At 39.3% G+C, this 14,781-nt stretch overlaps 1 protein-coding gene across 20 annotated transcripts in view; it reads right to left on the bottom strand.

Annotated features, from left to right (window-relative positions):
* ZNF536 (zinc finger protein 536) overlaps window positions 1–14,781 on the bottom strand; it is a 343,101-nt gene that overhangs the window by 281,770 nt on the left and 46,550 nt on the right. For 13 of the 20 annotated variants that reach the window (XM_048073316.2, XM_067004235.1, XM_048073325.2 and 10 more), the window contains one exon: window positions 7,369–7,458. The exons of 4 other annotated variants lie outside the window; for them this stretch is intronic. The gene's annotated coding sequence lies outside the window, so the exon portion shown is untranslated. The remainder of the gene's footprint in view (window positions 1–7,368; window positions 7,459–14,781) is intronic. 3 more of the 20 variants (XM_067004227.1, XM_067004229.1, XM_048073323.2) reach the window with 1 other exon arrangement.

The raw sequence follows: 14,781 nt of genomic DNA, 5'->3' as shown, positions 1-14,781 counted from the left end.
GCCCCAATGTGGTGCCCCATCAGGAAGCCAACTAAATCTGATAGACACTGTCATCTCTGACCTACAATTAGGAAAGGGATGAGCATTTAGAGAAGAGAACAGCAGCTCAGAAAACACCTTTATATGGTCTGTAATCAGCCAGCACCACCTAACAAACAGAAAGCATTTGCCCAGATCTTTACTTCTGGGATAACCAAATCAAGTCCCCCCCCTCACACGCTCACAAGTTACATATGTGTTTGTATTTCTATGTTTCCTCTCCTTGTTCCCCACTTTTACTGTGCAGTGACTATCAGCAATTATTTTACAGAGAGACTCTATAACAAGCTTACAGGATGCCTTTAGTAATAAGATAATTATTTGTAACTCTATAAAGAATTATAATTTTTAATTCAAAAAGAAATCAAATAAAAACAGCTTTCATCTTTCCTGCCATGTGAAGAAAACATTCTCTGCCTACAACTCAAATTATCATTCTCTCCTTTGTGCAAAATGAATTGACCCAGAAAACTAAAAGGGTAAGAACCATATTTGCTGGGCTTATTCAGCATCCAAAAGTTCATGAAAAACACTGTTGTGTATCACATAGCAACCACTTGATGTCTATTGTTAAAATACAGTAGTTATTCAAAAAGTAAAATCTTGCATTCTCTAATAAGAAGCCAGGCTGCAATGTGTGTTTACTGTTTTTGGGAAACAGTCATCTTGCCATTTTTTCTTTTTCCATAGCCTTGGCATATTTGGTCAGCTATGCAAAGCACAGTTACCCACAGGAGAAAAAAAGAAATGCAAGAATTTTCCTCCAGTGTTTAACTCACAGGATAATGTCCATTCAAAGCAACACTTGAGATCACTGTTCAGAGAGTTAAAATGTGCGCTATTTTTATGCAGCCACACTTGCAGTAAAAATGTAATATTCTAGAGGAAGTGAGTTTCTCTCCCTTTCTTCTTCACACATCACTTTGTGATTGAGCATTATAAGTTCTACATTTTCACCTCTTCCCAAAGTAAACTACCGCAAAGTGGTGAGGCAGTAGGTCTCGATCTTTGTCCCTTCCGACTGAACTATTCTATTCTAAAGTCCTTTATAGAGACACAAATGTCAATGTCACAACTGCGCAGTTGCACTTCTGCCCAGCACTGTTACCTGTCACTGCAGCTGTGCAGATGTAGGAACTTCACAGGTATCTCCCATTTTACCTTTCCTCCAAATATTTTGTGGTAATAAATGGTGTAAAAAAAGAAATAAAAAAGAAATAAAAATAAAAGAAGAAAGAAAGTCCACTGTAGACTCCAAAAAAATACCAACAATTTCTGCTAATTGAGCCTGTTTTACTCTAACATATTTGAAAGGAAGTGGCTGGTTGCTTAAGCAATACTGGCCTTCCCTCATCCCATGAAAGATGGAAGACGAACAGCTCTCAATTTCATTCACAAATGCAGAAGACTGTCTATTTACATTATCAAAGCAAGGCCAAAAGGATTCCTCAGAAACAACTGCTGGAGGAGATGAAGAAAAGAATAAGAAAGATATAAACTCCTTTGTAGGTGCTATTATCTGCTATTACACAAATAGCACAACTTAAAACTTCAAGATAATGGCATATTTAATACCAGAAGGGAATGGCAGACTTGCTTAGCATAACTTTGAGATGTTTCATCAAGGCTTTGTACAAACAGGTGTGCAACATTTTTGCTGGCTGTAAGATGCTTATTAAGATTATTTGCTTATCTGAAAGACTGTTTAAACTCCTTTTAGTAGCAAAAAGTAGATATAAAAAGGGAAAATGTGTGAACATGTATGTTTTTCCAGAGAAACTTGAGCCTAGCTGTATCCACATAAGTATGTGCTGTTTCTATAGTCTCCAGAAAGAAAGTTGAGTGGTAGGCAGCTAATCCCAGATGAATGCATCGAGCTTGTAAGGAAAAATGTGAGAATGAATTACGTACCTGGGAGCAAAGAGGTGGGGGTTATGATTCTAGAGAAAGATGTTTGGCTGCTTGCAAAACAACATAGAAAACATGGATGGATTGAAGTTGCAGCTAGCTTGCTGAAGGTGTTTCTGCTTCTCTTAATAAAACTCCTTCACCGGAGGTCAGAGAAGAATGCAAAAGTAAAAATAAAAATAAAAATAATTCAAGTCTTCCTCTTAACCACTGGCTTACAAATGTGTGTATTCAAACATAAGTGCATGCCCCAAAAATATTTGGATCAATCCAAAGTTAGATCGGTACATACTTATACACAGGCATTGTCTATTCAAAGGAAAAACTTGGTTTGGTCACTGGTCAGTGATCTGGCCATGACAGGATGTGGTAATTAGATAAGACTTTTGAATAGCTGTAGTTACAATGGTACAGTCATACATGATTTATCAGCAAGATAGTGGCATACTCGATGAAACAAAGCACAAGCTATTATTATTAGTGCACAACTAAAAATTAGGAACTATTTCCTCTAAAATAATAAAAAGTATCTACTGAAGGATAATACAGAACTTTCCTAGCACAACTCAAGTTCTCTCCTGAAAAATGTATGCTTCTCTAAGAAACAGGTTCCCAGCACTGGGACTGGTAATTTATGATTCACCAAAACACTCCATAGAACAAAAACGGAATACCTACACTGCGCCTGTGCAAATCACTAAGAATAAGTGACTCTAAGGACCAGTAAGAACAAAGCCCAAAACCCCTATCAAACATTTTTTGAGGTTTGAAAAAGCCAAGAGAAAGTGTAATTTTTTTTTAAATGGGGATAAATTGGGATTTCTGTAACAATTGACTCGTTTTGCCTGCTTTTTTTTTAGCTAAGGATCTCAAAGAACACTCCAAGTGTTAATTAAATTACAAAGCATTTTCGATACAGGTAAATGGTATTATGCCCACTGGGGAACCAAGAGAACATTTATGTTTCATTACTAAAGTCACACAAGTAATTCAGTGACTAGTAATATAACACAAGAATTACTAGTTGCTACTTCTTCCAGATGGCCTCAAAGGACAGAAAAATTAGTCTTAAAAGACAAAAATATTTTCCTCTTGTGCTTTTCTACCTTCAAAAATTAGGCTTTTCATTTTATTTTTCTTACTTGGCTTACTGGTACTCTTTTCTTTCAGAATCATGCAAAGGAGACCACTTCCTAGTCTACCTAAGTTCATTCAAGATCACAGTACAGCAATACGGACAGGAACCTAAGCAAGGAGAGTGAATTGTAATCGTGCTTTTTAACTGCTTTTGCAGCCACATCAGGACCCACCACACCCTGTTTCTAACCAGCCATATTCCCAGAGACAACACGTAAGAGCCTCTATCCCACCAGAACAAAGATGGAAAGATGTGCAGATGAAATACTCACTCACTGGCCAATTCGCTGACTTCCAATCCTACTTTACCAAAGAAAAAGACAAAATTCCCCCATGGAAGCTAGTCCCTCGTGCAATTAATACAATCTCCCACTGAAAGGAACAACAGAAGAAAAAAAACAACAAGGCTCTGAAAATTCTTCAGACAACAGAAAAGTCTATTCTGCACTAGAATACACCTATTTGGGGTTTTGTGTAAAGAAATGGGGGAGAAATTTTTCACTGACAACTCTGTTCTTAGCCAAGAAAGGAAGCTACCTGTTTATAGTCCAACTTGGCTCTCTGGCTAGTACACCTGCAGGATCCAGAGTAATAAAGCAGTATGGTAATGCAGTCAGCATAGGAGACAGTCCAGTGACTTACAGTGCAACCTAAGGCATCCCTAATTCAAGGCTAGTACAACTCTTTTAGATCTTTAACAAATTATATCTCCATTAGTAAACTGAATTTGGAGAGTACTTCATGAAAGGTTTTTCTGTTCAGTAAATAAGTATTTATTACTAAAAACAGGGAAGCATCTTTTTGAACTTGTTTTAAACATTTTGAATACAATGTTAAGGCAAGATTTCAAACCTTGCCCCTTATTTCTTGTTACATCATGAAGAATGAGCCACAGAGAAGAGATGAAAATGTCTTCTATTTAAATGACCAAGGCTTAAGACTGTTTTTACCATGGCAGGAAACAAAGCTGCTGCATACATTTCCAGTAGTATTATTGTTACATGGTGTGACAATCATCATCTTTTTTTCTTTTCCTAAAAATGTCTAAAGAAGCACACAGTTTATACACTGCATTCAAAATATTTTTCTTCGTTTACGTTGATTGCATATTTCAAATCCTGTTACAGCTGTATCGCTTAGCCTAAATCAAATAAGGAATCCACATAAATGCATACACACACTTTCCTTGTTTTTAGACACTGTTGATATTGACAAGATTAAAATATTTTTCTCATTCATTATTTATTGTGATATGATGAAACTGTAAGAGTAGGTATTTAACAGAACACCACAAAGTAGAGTTAAAATGTGGACATGCTGTTTCATTTTGATTTTACTGCGACAGTGTTAAGTATGTGACTCCCTGACTGCAATAATGACATCTTTAGGTGATGAAGATTTAAGATGCTTTGCAAAGATGCAGTGTTATCCAAACCCTTCAGCCATGCTGATTAGTAGCAATATCAAAAAGAGGAACCCAATATTCTGCACTGGAAAGTGTGCCATGACTCAAGTCCTCCTCTAGCAGCGGTCTGGGGGAGTTTGTGCTCAGTGCAAGAGCAGCAAACTCTCACACTGCATCAGGTACATAAGTGGGATGACTGGAAAAGCCATCATAAATACACAACTCCAACGCTCCAGCACCATCGTTTTTTGTCACAAAAAAATATATATCTTCTGGATAATTCCTCCTCTTCTGAGGGGAACTGGCACTATGTGACAATGGGAGTTTGGGGTCATGAAATGCTATTCCTGCTTGAACCTCAAGTACGTGGTACATATGCATGAATCTGTTTTTCAAACATACATATCTTGGATTGAAAACAAGAGACAGCACTGCACGATCCCAGTTTCCAACTCACAGTTGGGCACCATTCCGCATGTTTCTGTTGGCACAGAATTAAGGAAATGCCGAACAGAGAGCACCACAGCAAAGACACTGTAACAAAAACTGGTACTGCTGGGCAGAGCAGCATCAACCTTGCCTCCTGTAGTATGCGGCAGTATCTGGGTTAGAAAGCAGCAAAACACATTTTAGCCCAAATGCTTATTTTTACGTTCTACAATCTATGATAAATATAGGTGACTAATCAGAAGGTACTGAATGCTTAAAATACACCCTTAACAAAACAATGTAATGCACGTCTCTCTTTACAAGTCAAACAATTTGCCTAACAAATCATAATAATGCAGAATGATAAAAAATTCAACCATCAAGCCCAAATACATGCATAAAGATTACCATGGCAAAGAATTGTGAATTTCATTAAATATGTTAAAGGCAAAAAAATTCAGCTTTGAAAAATAGTAATCCTGTCTTTCAACAAAAATATTATAGGAAGCTATGAATTTGGTAGATCTGAATAGGATGTTGGTACATGTTTTACTAAGGTAATATAATGGCACACTATTATTAGATCACATTAATCATTACGGTGCCAAAGGCACTGACAGCACCACTGAAAAGGATTGAAAGGGCTGGTAATGGATATAAATTACCCATTGTGTGATAAAAGGATTTTTACTAAGAAGGTAAGAATAAAACAGCAAATTTCTAATATAACTGTTGTGTAAAAACCAAAATAAAAGTAATCCAGTTAGTAATATCCACAAAATCAGAAAGTAAGCACTTTTGAAACAAGATAAAGTCACAATAAAAACTGTATACAATGTAAAATTAATTTCGTGGTGCATAATATTACTATCAATTTAAATAGGTTACATGATGACCTCTATGGGGTATGGTCAAGAGAAAGGTAAGCTTTGTTAATTAGAATCAAGTATGAGCTTCTGCATGTGTATTTTAAGTTTGTGGGTTTGGAATTTTGTCATATATTTAAAAAAAACTATAATGGTTTCATGACACCCCCCTGAAATTCAAGACACATTGAGAGTTTTCTGTTTTTCGCACTAACATCACAACAAACAGCACATCTCTCAGATGGTTTTATTTGGATTCCAATTGCTATTACAAAATGAACCATGTCTTTGCTGAGCTATTTAACCATTTGATTGAAACCATTTGTATTACTAATTGTCCAGTTCTGTGCTTCTCCTTTACTCTGGCAAGTATTTCTTCATATTAGTAGGGATCAGCAAAGTGAATTGGTCAAACTGCATTCTTATTTACAGTATTAAAAATCCATATATTTTCTCTGAAGCTGATGGAATTATTCTAGAATCAAGTCACTATAACTCTGGTCGAGTCAGTTGTCTAGAATAAAACCCAGTAGCTCACATTCAATTAGTAAGTTTTAAAAACTGTGAGCCATATTCTTAAATGATATAAATTCTTAAGTACAGACATCAATCCTGAAAACACTTACATCCACACTTAACTTTACTCACGTGAGTAATTCCATTAGCATCAGTAATTCAATACCTGCTTATGCATTTGCAGTACTGAAGCTTTAATATGCCTGAACATCCTCTCACTTACATATGCTATAAATCAGCACCATTCCTCTGAATCACACAGTTTCTACTGATTCACACGATATAAAAATGAGTGGACAATCCAGTATAACAATTATAATAAAGAAATAACATAAGAATTTGATTTAGAAGCAGAAGCTATCAGAAATTTTGATTTAAGAATCAATTAACGCATGTAGAATGTAGAATTAATTATTGGTTATTTCCTAGGAAGCTAGACTTTTATTTCAAACTGAGGGCCAAATAACCTGATTCTGATTTCACACTGATTTCCACACCAGTCTGGTTTCTCAGACTTTACAGGAGCTACTCTTTTACTGCATAGGAATAGCTCTGAGGAAAATCATATACACAATGTAGTACACCCCTCCACCCACTGATTTTCATGGGTGTTCTTCTCATGCTAATATACAAAAAGAATATGGATCTTAATAATCTGCACGAGATGTTCTATTGAACTTCTGGAAAAAAAAAAGTGATAATTTAATCATGAGCGTAATGGACATTTTTTGTAAATCAACAGTCTGTTGATAAAGTAATAAATTATGATTCATTTCTAATAAAATTATTACATATCAACCATGTAAGATGAATGCTCATGATTTTACCAAGCAGATTTTTTTCTCGAAAAAATCTATTTGTAGCTCATGACATCCGAAAGAACTACAATAAAGAGTTTTCCTGAAGACATGAACATAATATTTTTGAAGACATGAAAAAAAAGTGAGAACAGATTTTAAAATCTAATTTAGGTAGTTTATTTTTATGCCTTTTTTAATAGAAAAAAAAAAAACACTAAAAATTCAGATGCATAAGTAGAAGAAAATATTGTTAAATAAGTTTTCTTACCAGTTACTCTTAACCAATGTATCTGTTCCCTGGCTGAGGAAATTCTTAAAATACACAGGATAGGTACTGAAGGTCGCAACTGTAAAAAAACTGTGAGAAATTTAGTATGTCAAAACTCAATGTTTGAATCAGACATTTATGTTAAAATATTACAATGCCACCTCAAGCAGACAATCTACAGAGCAGCAGAGAGTATTGAGAATCAGAATATTAATGGGATTAACACCTTTTATTTTTTAAGTCTTCATAATGTACATATTTGGTGGCCATTTCATTTTTAGAACTAAAAAGTTCTTTCGGTTCTGGATTGTTTTGAGAGGGAAAACCTCTCCTCAAGATAATGCTGGGGGAACAGAATGAAATTCTTCTGATCCTTTCCTCTAGACAGTGCAGCAGAAGAGGACAAAACAGGATAAAACAAAAGTTGCATAGCATACTCCAGAAACCCAGTTATTCTCTTTGACATTGATATTCTAATCTTTTGAACTGAGTAAAAAGAGAACAGCTACTAATTGTATTTTTACTTTTTTTTAATTCCATTTTATAGCAGAAATTAGTCCTCTGTAGATGATCTCATCTAATAAACCCCACTTAAAAGAGATAAGAGCCAGCAATAAAAGCCAAGCCAGAATACTTCCAAGATATTTGTCAGCAGTGAATTTAGGGCCATTACATTAGTAAGCAAAATAGAAACAAAAACAAAGGGCGTTCTTAGAGCAAAATAAAGTTCATTGGACTAAAGCTATAATCTGAAGAATTTATGACTCAGAATTCTAACTATGTCTGTTCCTATGTGTGTCTAACAAATGGAATTAAAGGTCATTTCCAAATAATACACTTTGTATATCTACATCAACCAAACTATTTCATACATCTAAGTCTGGTTCCGAAACTCTAGTTCAAGCAGCACGGCCTTAGGGCTTCACCTCACAAATACCACTCACCCAGAGAAGTGCTGACTTCTCCGCAGAGCCCCAGTGGCTGGCTGCAGCTATCAGCGTGTGCAGGACTGTATCCTTCCTATCTGTGGGACATGATTAAGAGTTTGGCTATTTTATTGTATTTGGTTTAACTTGGTCAGCACTGACACGACCACACTGCTGGGCAATGCCATTTGTTGACTTGAAGGATAAACAACAATTCTGAGGACTGCTATTGATGACCAAAACAATATTAAATAGTTCTGCAAATTAGGAGTTCCCTACTAAGCAGCATAGACCTCCACTAGTGCAATGCGGATGAAACACTTCCATGAATCCTCTAAGATCTTCCTATGCCCCACCTTATCCTTACTACATCCAATGCAAAATATTACTGCAAAATATCCCACTTTGTCCGTGCCATCTCCCCTACTCATTCCTTGGCTTCTCCACCACACCAAACACATGCTACTTGTTTTCATTTCAATGGTCTACCACGATGTTCCCTAATCCCCAACTCCTTCCCCCTCACTTACAGATTGAGCCACTCTTTATCACACTCTTTGAAATACTTTCCAAGTGATAATTCTGCCATAGAACGTCTCTCACATAGAAGAATTACCCCAATAAAAGCTTCAAACCCCTCCTTTATAACTCACATTTCCACAGTTAACTGCCAAAAATTCAACAGTAGACATCTGGTTTGCCATCACCACTGTTTCTCACGCGTAGGAACACATTTCTTTTTTGCTCTCTCCTCATGCCTGGTTTTCTTTTACATGCCAATTGTCTCTGGTTTTATAGTTGAATTAATAACCCCAAAAGGCAAAGCCTAGCTCCTCGCTACTTGTTTGACAGTGCTGACCTCGCTGGGCACTGAGTACAAACCCCAACTCTGCGCTGCTGCCCCACTTCCCACAGGCACAGCCAGCTCCACCAGAAGCAAACCAGTGGGCAGCCAAGGCAAGCACCTACAGCACTGGCTGGACAGAGCAAAAACCTTTTGGAAATGGTTAAAAAAGACTTGTCAACAGATTTCATTTTCCCAAACACAAAACCATATCTAGATAGGATTCAGGTCCCACTTACGCAGGCCCATATCCTGTCAGAATTCAAATAAGTGAATTTTGGTTACAATCTGTGGATACACAGAAAAAGCAAATTCCTAGGCTGCTATATATAAACACAGGTCCCATCCAACGTTTTCAATTGCAGTGTCTAAAAGCAGTGACAGCTTGTTTGTCTGGAATCTCTGCTGTTGTTGATGTCTTAAAACCTCAAGATACACCTTTTTTAGTGTTTACTTGCAGCTCATTCAAAGTAAGAAAGCCAAGAAATAGAAACAAAGAAGATAATAAGCTGTTGGGTTTGGAAAAGATGTTATCTCACTAAACAGGTTCTTAGTACACCTACGCTGACATTGTAGACTACATTTTTGCTATGCTATTACAAGGCTACTTGTGTTTAAAAAAAAATCTGATTTTACATACACGCTCATGACTTGCAGAATTCTAAGAATGATTCTCAAGGGGCTTTCACTAAGATGCTTTATAAATTCTGATGACAGACAGAACACAGTAAGGCTTCATCTCTTAAAGTCCTATGCTGATTTGTTTGGAGGCTTCATGTCATTGATCAGCATGTCAATGTCTCTTGCAATCTGCTTTCCAGTTCATGACTGTGAGTGAACCCCTCAGGTTTAAAACTTTAAATGATTTAAGGTCTGTGATACATAACCCTATGAACAAATTGGGAAAATCTGTAGCTTTACACATTAAACTATAGCAGAAATTATTTAAAACCTTAAAAAAGATATTTTACTTACCTGTGCTAATATTATTCTAACACATTTGACACTGACTATGTAAAGGAGATATTTTAAAGGTACAGGCAGCAAGCTGCATGAAAACAAATTAGGATAGTTCCACTTAGGTCAAATTGGGCCAGTTTACTAGCGTCTAACACATTTGCTGGCACCAAAAAAATGGCCTTGCAAACCCCTACAGACCAGTTTCTGACAGTAACGTGTACTGCATTCACATTGCTGCACAGTTGCACTGGGCTCCGTGAGACAGCCTGCCCCCTCATAGTCCCCATCACTGCACCACTTCTGCTCCCTGAGACCAAGAAACCCCACAGGCCTTCAGAGAGAGGATTGCCTAAAAGTACTTGCGAGGTATAATTTTTGTTCGTTCTTAAACTTAAGTAGCTCTTTACTTTAAATGAGCAGCCTCATCCCATCACTGAGCGACTTCTGCAGGTTACAGCCAGAAACCTAATACACAGCAAGGGAAAACAGGTGCTTGAGCTCAGACTCAGAGAACCATGCGACTCTTCTCCAAATACTGAGGCTGCAAAGACTTTGTCGTGAAGCTCCTAGCACCATCCTGGTTAAACTCAATGACCAAACTCTTGCTAATCTCAAGGGAACAAGGCTGGAGCCCTCTGGGAACAAGGCACACGTTTTGATGGAACAAGGTGTCACGCTTAACTAATTGCTCCCTATCAGCTGCTTTTGGAGGGGCTCTTGAAGCACTGCTATGTAGCTGCCCTGAGCACAGCAAGGCTGCCAGGACAGACCCATGGGCTGGGCAGAAGCGTCGGTGAAACGACATGCACAGCAAGTGGCCTCACAGGACAGCCCGCCCTGGCTTCGGTGCAAGTGCTGCACCTGCCACCTGCGGGACAGGAGCTGTGGGGCCTTATGGGTCCATTTAACACCACTGTGAGTTATGCGCATAAACGAAGAGAGAAAAACAGTCCCCAAAGCAGGATGCTGGGATAAATCTCTGTATTTATCTGTTGTTCCCTACAAACACGAGACCTGACGGCACGTTTCTCAGGCCAGTGCATGGTTTCAACCCATGTCCCTGTGACCATCCTGGCCACATCCGAGCCATACTATTGTCCCTCCCACACCGGGATCAGGCCTTCCTGCCCCAGCACACTGGGATCTCCAGCACTTGAAACAGCCTGCCTGTAAATAAGAGGTATATAATTTAGGTTCACCCCTTTTTTTTTTTTTTTAATGACTATCTCACCATGGCAGGATTTGCACACGTCTCCTGGCAAACCTGCGGTGTTTAAGCCAACCTCCTTTCAGGAGAGCTCCTTTATATCACCACAATCATGCGACAAACTGCTGCTCTCATTTTCCCTCCTGCCAGCAAGGCGAACAGGACAGGGATGCACATGATTTTGACTTTTGGGGAGCCAAAGGGTTTGCAAAAATGTTTTATTTGAGAGGCAACCCTTTTTAGCTCCTTAGGCTTTTCTATGCACATTGGTACTTCAAACAACCCAGTACGCACTTGCTTTGCTCAGCTTCCACCTTGCTCTGTTCGTTGGCACTAGTAACACAATTGAGCTGCCCCCACTAGGGCTAGCTATCAGTTGTAAAACTGATCACTTGCTTCAGCACGGTGCTGCTCCTTCCCTTCATGTTTGGGCCTGACCCAAAGCCCAGGAAGCCGTCAGGCACCGCTAGGCCTCATGGCTGTTAGGTCAGGCCCCGCTGCAGACTAGCAAATGACATCTGTACCACTGGTGGTAAGCGTGGTTTAGCTGTGATTTGGCACTTGCAGCCATGAATTTGGAATGGGGTCTGACCTGGACCCAGGGCCCCACATGGTGCCCAGGGAACCAGCATCACCCTCCCGCTGGCATCAGCAGGAGCTGTGCACACAGCCAGGGCCGCGCCATCCTCCCGCAATGGGACATCGGGTGAAAGCCTTGCCCAGCGCTGAGCAAGGAGCCCCCTCCTCACCGCCTGTACCCCATAACGGGAAGGTAGCTGCAGGCCTGAGGTACCCCAGCCCCAGGGCGGGCAGCTCCTGCCCTCCCTCCTCACCAGGACCTGCTGTGCTGAGGGTAGGGGGCTCCTAGGGCTGCCCCACAGCCCAACCCCCAGGACAGCCCCAGGGCCCAGCACTGGACTCCCCATGCCTGACCCCCCACCCTGTGGCACCCCCGAGTGCCTGGAGGGTGGGTCTTCACCTGGTCTTTTTCCCTCGGAAAGCTCTGGTTAAAAACACAAAAGGTAAACTGGCCGGCTGCTTAGGCACTGCTCAGACATCCCAAACTTACTTCCCACCGATGTGAAAAATACCCTCAACAGGAGGAAAATCTGCTACCTGCTCTTTCTTCCTCCGGGTTTTCTGGATATATGGGATGAACAGACATTTGTGGCAATCTGATTGAGCAAGTTATAAGAAAACATTATGAATTTAAAGTAGTGCGAAAAAAAGTTTCCATCACCTCTGTGCCTATACCATGACACATGCCTCCTAATATATTACATAATAAAAAAGCCATGATGTTCTCAACCAATCAAATTATGCTACTGTCTCTTTAATAAACAAATCCATGTGCACATTAACAGTGTTGAAAATTCAATTTAAACTCTTTGTCTGTTGCTGCTTACTCTAAAGATGGTCTTTCTTAAACAACAGAGCACCAAGGAGTCGTTAGGGCTCTCTCTTCATTACTTCAAAAAACCAATCATTAGACACCAGAGTATATACGTAATTAGAAAATCACTTCCTTTGCAATCCAAGCTAAGTAGTTTACATACTGTAATTACAGGGACAAAATCAATTTTTAATCATTTCACTGATTGGGCTCATCAGCTCTGTGGGAACATTGTAACCTGCTTGTTGTGCAAAAGCAACATCTGGGCTAAAACAATTACCCTTTGTTTGCTACAATATTCCTTAAATCTTTTTGCTTGCATAAAAAAAAAATGAAAACACGAAGACAAGATATTTCAATGTCTTTTTGTCCTTGATCAACATATATCCTAAAGTACTACTTGCAACGAGAGTTTAGCGTTCCTCAGAATTTACAGTTAAACAGTACACTTCCAAGGAATGTATTTTTTCAGTGAGATAAAAGTATCTGATTGTTTTAAAGAACCATTCAGCTGGCTAATTGTTCCATAGCTAACACATGGTATTCAAACAACCCACACATTACAAAAGCTCATCTGGATAATAATGGGCAACTATTATTGCAATGGTTTACACTTTTCTAATACAAATGAATGGATTTTATCAAAATTTGAAAAAAAAAATCTAAGAAGCTGGGTATGTGTGAAAAATAGATGGTATGAATTGGCAAGGCAAGGCTAAGCATTTTGTTCTCTTAATAGGAAATGACCTCATTTACACTGGAGTAATAATTAGTACTGCTTCACTGACAGTTAAGAAAAAAAGTTTCACAGTATAATAAGGCAGCATCTCCTTTGTTAAGATCTACATTGATTATTAACCCTTGCCAATAAAACCCAAATTTAACTCTGCGTTAAGCGTACTAATGCTATGGCAAAGGCCCCCAAGTGCTAACAAAGGCTCCTAACCTACACCCGCCAATGCCCGCAGCTGCTGCATGGCTGGTACCAAAGCAGGCAGGATGGGATGTCAAGGCTTGTTAGGTGAGGACATCGACGTCCAAAATATTTTCTAGTTGGTGAAGGCCGGGCATGGCAGCTGGGGGACAGGTTCCTCCGCCAGCCTGTGGAGAAGCCACAGTGCTGGCAAGTGGAGGAGATGGGAGCCCTGCAGCTACCCAGAGACCGGGCATGCTCCAGGCAGCAGCAGCCTGAGCTCCCTCAAAGGCACCCTGTTCCTGAATAACTTACACAACATTTAGGTGAAAATATTTTGTATTTTATTCAGTAGATGCTTATATATATATATATATACATGTATGTATGTATGTATGTATATAATAAGGCCCTCATTAAAATCAATATATGTATCATATTGTCAGGCAAATATATGTTAAAATGTCACTTTGAATATGAAATAGAGCATTTTAAGGGCTTGACTCATTAAAGAAAAATATAAGCAAAGGGAAAAAAATATCTGTGGGTAAGGCTGGATAGAGATGGGCCGGAAACATATTCTAGCCCTACAAAAGTTTGAGATTTTTTTTTTCTCCCTTACATTCCAGAAAAATCAGTCTCCTGAAGACTTCCATGAAAATAAAAGGTGAAGAGAAAAGCATGCATCCCTACCCTGAAAAGCAGGCATCCCTCCTGTTCTGCTTCTCTCTCCCCACCCACCACTGCCCCAGGATAGCCAAGTGCACAGCAAAGCATAGCCGAGGTCCCCGGCATCCCACACCCTCCACCTCCCATCACAGCCAAACACGCCCACCTGTGGCCCCTCACCTTGGAGCTACTCCACCTGAATAACATAGTTCAATATTCTCTGCCCAGAAAAACCTCCTTATGCAAGGCCATGTCTGAAAAGCCAATCAGGCTTCAGGCTTGAACTCCCACCAGTCAAGCACATGAACCAACAGCCCCACAGATAGCACAGGTCCTTCATCTTCTACCCATTTGATTAGAAATTCAATCCTAATCATCATCGTTGACATAAAAATAGTCAAAACTGGCACGTTCCAATTCAAAAGCAGTTTATCAGAGAACCCCCAGGCAGGAACCACCCTAATCCAAATTCAGCTCTGGTTTAAGCACACAACACTTCTC

This window comes from Anser cygnoides, chromosome 12, assembly GCF_040182565.1.
Source record: "Anser cygnoides isolate HZ-2024a breed goose chromosome 12, Taihu_goose_T2T_genome, whole genome shotgun sequence".
NCBI classification, from domain to species: Eukaryota; Metazoa; Chordata; class Aves; order Anseriformes; family Anatidae; genus Anser; species Anser cygnoides.
Note: the sequence above shows the minus strand (reverse complement) of the source record. Positions and strands in the feature narration are given on the sequence as shown.